The sequence below is a fragment of the Salvelinus namaycush genome, chromosome 19 (genome assembly GCF_016432855.1).
Source record: "Salvelinus namaycush isolate Seneca chromosome 19, SaNama_1.0, whole genome shotgun sequence".
Taxonomy (NCBI): domain Eukaryota; kingdom Metazoa; phylum Chordata; class Actinopteri; order Salmoniformes; family Salmonidae; genus Salvelinus; species Salvelinus namaycush.
This window is the reverse complement of record NC_052325.1, coordinates 27,269,568-27,277,702: the sequence shown is the minus strand read 5'-3', so window position 1 is coordinate 27,277,702 and position 8,135 is coordinate 27,269,568.

Below are 8,135 nucleotides of genomic sequence, written 5' to 3'. Positions count from 1 at the left end.
AAAACACCTGCTATTCGGGTGTCCGCTATCTCGTGTTTACACTTGATCTGATTAATGTCAAATGTCCCTGAGCACTGCTACTTTTTAGTTGGGGATGTCAGATAATCGTACAATTATAGACTTGATTCTGGGCAACTTTTAGCAAAGTGCAGAAATGTATTCTTACCAATAAGTCTGTGGCTGATCTCTGTCATGCCCACAGACCTGGTGGCAAAGCAGGAAATTCAAGGTTGCCGTCATTTAAAAAATTTGTTCATATCCCACGTGTGGTTTCATCCCAAGTATGCTAACCAATGTTGAGGTCAATTCCATTTAAGTTCCAGACAATTCAGAAAGTAAACCCAATTCCACATTTTCCGATATTGAAAATACTTGAATTAAAATTGGAATTTCTGTGTACTTCCAAAATACAATTTGTTGTTGTATATTTACTGACAAAATACAGTTGTGTAGAATGTGTAGAAACACATTAAAAGTTGTTTCCACTGCCTTCACCACAACTCAGAAGCCGATAACTTACTATAGATTTAAAGGAATTTTTTTTTTACAGTTTATGCCATAAGCACATCTAAAGTATCATATAAGTTTAAATGCAATTGTGAATGAGGCTAATTTGCAGGAAGGGCCAAAAAGTGCATTGCGATTGACAGTAAATTTATAGCAAAACACTAATATAGTATACTATTACTGTAGAAATGTACGTATAATGACTCAAATTGACCACAAAGTTAACAGCAATGGCTGGCTGTGTTATCACATGTTGAACCACATGATTTCGTATATGGAAAATCACATCAATCATGTGAAAACATGTTTTTAGAAGACTTCATATGTGACATTTCACATGAAAACATGTGATTTTGAAATGTGATCATGTTTTCAAATGTGCAATTCCATGTGTTATCGCTGTTCAGCTAAAATATGACACCATTGGGGATTTGAACTCACCACCTGTAGATTTGAAGTATCTTTCAAATCTTCTGCACCACAACATCTGGAGTATTTGCCTAAACATTCATTACCTATAATACATCTCTGCACTTAGCAAAAGTGCCATCTGCACTGCTATTTCAGTTATTCTGACTATTCTCTCATCATTGATTACATGTACTTATTTCAGCAATTTGAGGGTTTTCTGTGACGTTGTCTAATGTTGATGGGCATATTATTTTTCTTTAATGTTACTCCTGAATCACTATGATAAATATAATAGTTTTTATTTTTTAACAAGGCAGAGATTTACAGTACTTTGAAGTTCAAAGTGTAGGAATTCAGATGAACTGATTTACTCACACAGACATTGTGGCAAAGTGTAAAATTTGGAATGCTGTGAACCAAGAGGTTGTAATTTCAAATCCCAGGTAAGAAAATGTTAAATAATAATTACTGCATAAATAAACATACACAACGTAGTTGTTTGTCAAATATCTAAATTGAAAACACTGTGTGTATCATGTTGACTGCATTTTGTTTGCAAGGCATCACATGTGAGATCTCATGTGAAAATTTGAATTCACATCTGGAAGGTTATGTGATCACATGGGAAAAATCCACATGTGAAGTGTTCAAAAACACATGGTTTCACATTTGTATTTGTACTTATTATGGATCCCCATTAGGTGCTGCCAAGGCAGCAGCTACTCTTCCGGCAGTTCAGCAACATAACACAGTTACATACAGTTTAAAATACTACATTACATTACATTTCATAGCACATTACCCAACACATTCAGTATGCTCCCTCAGGCCACCACTCCACCACCACATATTTACAATACAAGATCCATGTGCACGTGTGTGTAGAGTTTGTGTTCTATCATGTGAATGTGTGTCTGTGCCCGTGTGTGTCTCTTCACAGTCCCCACTGTTACATAAGAGGTATTTTTATCTGTTTTTTAAATCCGATTTTACTGCTTGCACATGTGAAAATCCACATAGTCACATGTGAAGTGTTTCAAAAACACATGGTTTCCCCATGTGCAATATGTGGAAATGTCACACGTCAAATCATGTGATATCATGTGGTTTCCCGTAAGGGGGATTCTCATTCTAGTTGGAACACCATCAACCTCTGTGAGTGCTTTTTTTTGGAGATCTTCTTCACACCAATATACAGCCCCAATAAAGACCAGGACAGTGCTCTATCCTTGAACCCCCCTAGTTCCATCATATATTTACTCTTAAGGAGTGGTTCTTCATACAAACCCAGGAACAAGGTAGTGCATCGCCTGCCAATGAAGCGGAACCACCCCTCCCTGCCTCTACCCCCTCTCCTCCTGGCCCATTGGAGAGCACCATTATAAGATTTGTAGTGGGTCCTGGGGGACCAGTGCATGCCTTGGCCACAGCTGGGGCCTGTCATGAGCTGCTGCCCTGGGTGCAATTCACAGGCAGCTCTGCATGGTTCTCCTGAGAAACACTAGGGCCTCTCACAACCTTGTGCATGGAGCTCAAGGGGAGTGTGTGTGTGTGTGTGTGTGTGTGTGTGTGTGTGTGTGTGTGTGTGTGTGTGTGTGTGTGTGTGTGTGTGTGTGTGTGTGTGTGTGTGTGTGTGTGTGTGTGTGTGTGTGTGTGTGTGTGTGTGTCTCGAATAGACATGACAACCATGTGGATGGAGCCCAGGGGAAGAGTAGAGGAGGAGAGGAACATATTAGGGAATTAGGGATCGTTCATATTTTTTTGGCTTTATCCACACAAACATTGGGATTTCATGGTTTCCTTTTGATGGGAGAAACTGATATTTCTGATGAGGGGTTGTCAAATTCAAAGTAAACAGAGGGATAACAGTAAATATGAAGAGCTTTTTTCCAAAACACTATATGTCCATTTTCAGAAAAGTTGGTAAATTAGCTCAATATTTTACACACACACATGAATGTACCCATAAGCAATCATTTCTGGTTAAAAACACAAATGTGATTTTTTGGGGGGGATATAACGTTTTGGAAATAAACTCTTCATATGTTTAAATCAATAGAGTGTTTCACACAGGGGGGTCACAAATACAACCATCAAAGCATTCCCTTGATCATATTTTCTTTCCCCGTTACGTTTTTGTTGTTGTGTTGTTCGTTTCAAAACGCATATAATCATGTTTGGCTGTTTTTTATTATTATTACAGTATTTCCAACGGGATACTTAATAATATTTTGCCTGTAAGTATGATACCATCATGCTAACAGTTTACAGTGGTACAACAAGGCTGGTGTAATGAGTGGTACCTTTTCCCAATGGTATCTAATACAAGGCATGCCACGTATTGCACTCGGTGTGGAATTTGTTTTTGTAGTTTTGAAGCAACACTTAATATTTCCCCGTGCTAATGGGGCATACAAGGTCTGAGTATAATGGTTTACAGTGGCATACAAGGTCTGAGTATAATGGTTTACAGTGGCATACAAGGTCTGAGTATAATGGTTTACAGTGGCATACAAGGTCTGAGTATACTGGTTTACAGTGGCATACAAGGTCTGAGTATAATGGTTTACAGTGGCATACAAGGTCTGAGTATACTGGTTTACAGTGGCATACAAGGTCTGAGTATAATGGTTTACAGTGGCATACAAGGTCTGAGTATAATGGTTTACAGTGGCATACAAGGTCTGAGTATACTGGTTTACAGTGGCATACAAGGTCTGAGTATAATGGTTTACAGTGGTATACAAGGTCTGAGTATAATGGTTTACAGTGGCATACAAGGTCTGAGTATAATGGTTTACAGTGGTATACAAGGTCTGAGTATAATGGTTTACAGTGGCATACAAGGTCTGAGTATAATGGTTTACAGTGGCATACAAGGTCTGAATATAATGGTTTACAGTGGCATACAAGGTCTGAGTATAATGGTTTACAGTGGTATACAAGGTCTGAGTATAATGGTTTACAGTGGCATACAAGGTCTGAGTATAATGGTTTACAGTGGCATACAAGGTCTGAGTATAATGGTTTACAGTGGCATACAAGGTCTGAATATAATGGTTTACAGTGGCTCTGGGACACTGGCTACATAATGAGTTCACCTACCTATTGAGACCATGCCATGGAGAGACTGGGTGGGCATTCACCAGCCACCACGTAATGCCAACACAGGCACTCTCATGACCGAAGTCATTACAAACTACTGTAAGAGAGAGAGAGCGCTTCAGGAGCTCCCTCTAATTTAACTCCTTTAATAAGGGTAATGATAAAACGTTGGGCCAAAGATGCGTGGGTGGTGGTCACATGGGGTAGTAGGGTACATACCCTGTGGAGTAGAATAGCCACCTCCTGCTATGGCATACAACTAATGACCCTTCAGCTACTGTAATTATTACCTGGATCATGTTATTTAGGAACTAAACAGAAGAAAATAGACTGATACCAGAAGGGACTACCTGAACTTGACAACAAGAAATGCTCATAATCATTTTCCATTGCATATCCTAATGAACATAGCCCTGATATTGTTCCACTTCCCACAGTATCAGGAATGTCACAGTGATTCAAGGTGATCATCAGTGTTCAGAAGGGAAGATCCTCACCCTGCCTTTATGTGCTATATCGCTATAGGTATAACAGTTTAGTACAGTTTATGTATTCAAATATCTCAGATAACCAGACAAAGACCACATTAAACATCCAGGCTTTAGAAAATAACCTCACATGGATATACTGTAAAGGGTACATACAGTCATAAACTGTGAATTATCTTTTTTCTTCTTCAAAAAAAAAAAGACGATTTTTCTTTCTTTAGGAAAAATGTAAGTGACCTTTATGCTTCCTGTGCTTGGTGCTTTAAACAGATCCCTTTAACTCCCTGGCAGTAGCTGGCACACCGGCACACGAGATAAGATAAAGGAGACAGCTGAGGGAGCTGAATATCTGGACACAGACAACATAGACAGTTAGGTTAAATCTTTAAACACAGCCATGTGTGTCATTTGTTTATTAATTCGTAATTGTAAGGACAGATCCTGGAGACGAGGAGCAAGTACAAGGAGTGAACATTTAATGAAACACAGACAGGAACAGAATACGGACAGCGTCTGGACAGGGGAAAACAAAACGACAATAATGCTGACACGGGGAACAAACTGAGGAGCAGAAAGATATAGGAGGGGCAATCAACAAACGTGAAGGGGTCCAGGTGAGTCCAATGAGCGCAGATTTGCGTAATGATGGTGACAGGTGTGCGTAATGAAGGGCAGCCTGGCGCCCTCGAGCACCAGAGAGAAGGAGCGGGAGCAGTCGTGACAGTAATCCCTGAATAAGGAAACAGGGATGTATCTCTTCAGTTGCCAGGATTGTCATAAAACTGCTTTTATGAAATGATCGGGGAAGCCTGGTGGTGTACGGCTAAAACAATGCTCAAATCTAGTGTGTGTGTGTGTGTGTGTGTGTGTGTGTGTGTGTGTGTGTGTGTGTGTGTGTGTGTGTGTTTGTGTGTGTGTGTGTGTGTGTGTGTGTGTGTGGTGTACAGAAAGGGTTCCTGGATGGTCTTCTCTGGAAAGCCCTGACCCCAGGGCGGGCGGAGCGGGTCACACCCACACACACACACCAAACAGCCGTGTTAAGGATGTTACGACAGAGATAGCCTTGCGGATGAGGCCCCTGGGAGGGGAGGTCTGACTGCTTGTGTCCCAAATGTCACCATATTCCCTATTTAGTCCACTACCTTTGACCAGATGTCAAGTGTAGTGCACATTATAGGGAATAGGGTGCCATTTGGGATGCAGCCACTGTCTATCTGCCTGCTGGCCTGCTGAAAAAGATCATGAATCAGCTATTCCAAGCTGCTGCTGCCTTCCCATTTATTCACTGACCATTCAATTCAGTTCCCTGTCTGTCACTGTATGCACACACACACACACAGAGAGAGAGAGAGAGAGAGAGAGAGAGAGAGAGAGAGAGAGAGAGAGAGAGAGAGAGAGAGAGAGAGAGAGAGAGAGAGAGAGAGAGAGAGAGAGAGAGAGAGAGTGAGAGAGAGAGAGAGTGAGAGAGAGAGAGAGAGAGAGAGAGAGAGAGAGAGAGAGAGAGAGAGAGAGAGAGAGAGAGAGAGAGAGAGAAGGGGGGAGGAGAGAGGCCTACAGGGCACCTGTCTTTATTCATGACTCTCCCTGGCTGCAGTTCAGGCTGTGTAAGTGAGAGCCTCAACCCTCCTGACCTTTAGAAGTGAAGCAGACAGAGTGTGAGTAGTGGTAAAAACGCCTATGAGATTAGAGTAAGAAGAACAAACATGATGTCATATTCAACAACAAGAAGGGTTGTTTACAGTGATGGAATGATCTGGAGTCCACTTCACTCGTGTCTTGTAAAATATGGAACCCCCGACCGTTCGTCCAACCATTGCATGGACAGTTTGTGCAATTTAAGTCCCTCCCTGTTCCACTCCTATCCCAGTCATATGCTCCATACACAATGCATTAGCACATCCATGGGCTGGCCACACGTGAACTTTTGTTTCTTCAATGGCCAAGCTAAAGATGTCCCTCACTTGTCCCTTGACGTACCCCATGGGTAGTTTCCACAAATCAACTCAATTACCTCTGACTAGAGAAACTATACAGTGGGGTCCATTGTTTGTTTACATGATGACATTTCCTCTACAGAGTTACAGAGGAGACCTGGAGGAGATCCTTATGAAGGTTTTCCCAATATTGAGGACAGCGGGATGTAACAAGGCTTTTGTTTTGTTTATGACTTCATTGGTACTCAGGAAACTTCAGAGAATATTAACTAATGGTGATGGGATAAGGGAGGAGAAAGACATGCAAAGTCATCACACACATAAACAAATATAAACAGAGAGAGAGAGAGATGGGGAGAGAGGGGGAAGTAGTGAGAGGCATAGTCACGGAAAGTAGGGGTGCTGAGGGTGCAGCAGCAACAGTGAATAATCAAAAATAGAATTTGTATATACACTACTGTTCAAATGTTTGGGGTCACTTAGAAATGTCCTTGTTTTTTAAAGAAAAGCAAATTTTTTGTCCATTAAAATAACATCAAATTGATCAGATATACAGTGTAGACATTGTTAATGTTGTAAATGACCATCGTAGCTGGAAACGGCTGATTTTTAATGGAATATCTATATAGGCGTACAGAGGCCCATTATCAGCAACCATCACTCCTGTGTTCCAATGGTATGTTGTGTTAGCTAATCCAAGTTTATCATTTTAAAAGGCTAATTGATCATTACAAAACCGTTTTGCAATTATGTTAGCACAGTTGAAAACTGTGGTTCTGATTAAAGAAGCAATAAAACTGGCCTTCTTTAGACTAGTTGAGTATCTGGAGCATCAGCATTTGTGGGTTCGATTACAGGCTCAAAATGGCCAGAAACAAATAACTTTCTTCTGAAACTCATCAGTCTATTCTTGTTCTGAGAAATTAAGGCTATTCTATGCGAGAAATTGCCAAGGAATTGAAGATCTGGTACAACGCCGTGTATTACTCCCTTCATAGAACAGCGCAAACTGGCTCTAACCAGAATAGAAAGAGGAGTGAAAGGCCCCGGTGCACAACTGAGCAAGAGGACAAGTACATTAGAGTGTCTCTGTATGCCTAATGTCCATTGCTCGTGTTTCTTGGCCCAAGCAAGTCTCTTCTTCTTATTGGTGTCCTTTAGTAGTGGTTTCTTTGCAGCAATTCGACCATGAACGCCTGATTCACGCAGTCTCCTCTGACCAGTTGATGTTGAGATGTGTCTGTTACTTGAACTCTGTGAAGCATTTATTTGGGCTGCAATCTGAGGTGCAGTTAATTGCCGATTTCTGAGGCTGGTAACTCTAATGAACTTATCCTCTGCAGCAGAGGTAACTCTGGGTCTTCCTTTCCTGTGGCAGTCCTCATGAGAGCCAGTTTCGTCATAGCACTTGATGGTTTTTGCGACTGCACTTAAAGAAACTTTCAAAGTTCTTGAAATTTTCCGGATTGACACACCTTCATGTCTTAAAACAAAGATGGACTGCCATTTTTCTTTGCTTATTTGAGCTGTTCTTGCCAAAATATGGACTTGGTATTTTACCAAATAGGGCTATCTTCTGTATACCACCCCTACCTTGTCACAACACAACTGATTGGCTCACACGCATTAAGAAGGAAAGAAATTCCACTAATGAACTTTTAACAAGGCACACCTGTTAATTGAAATGCAT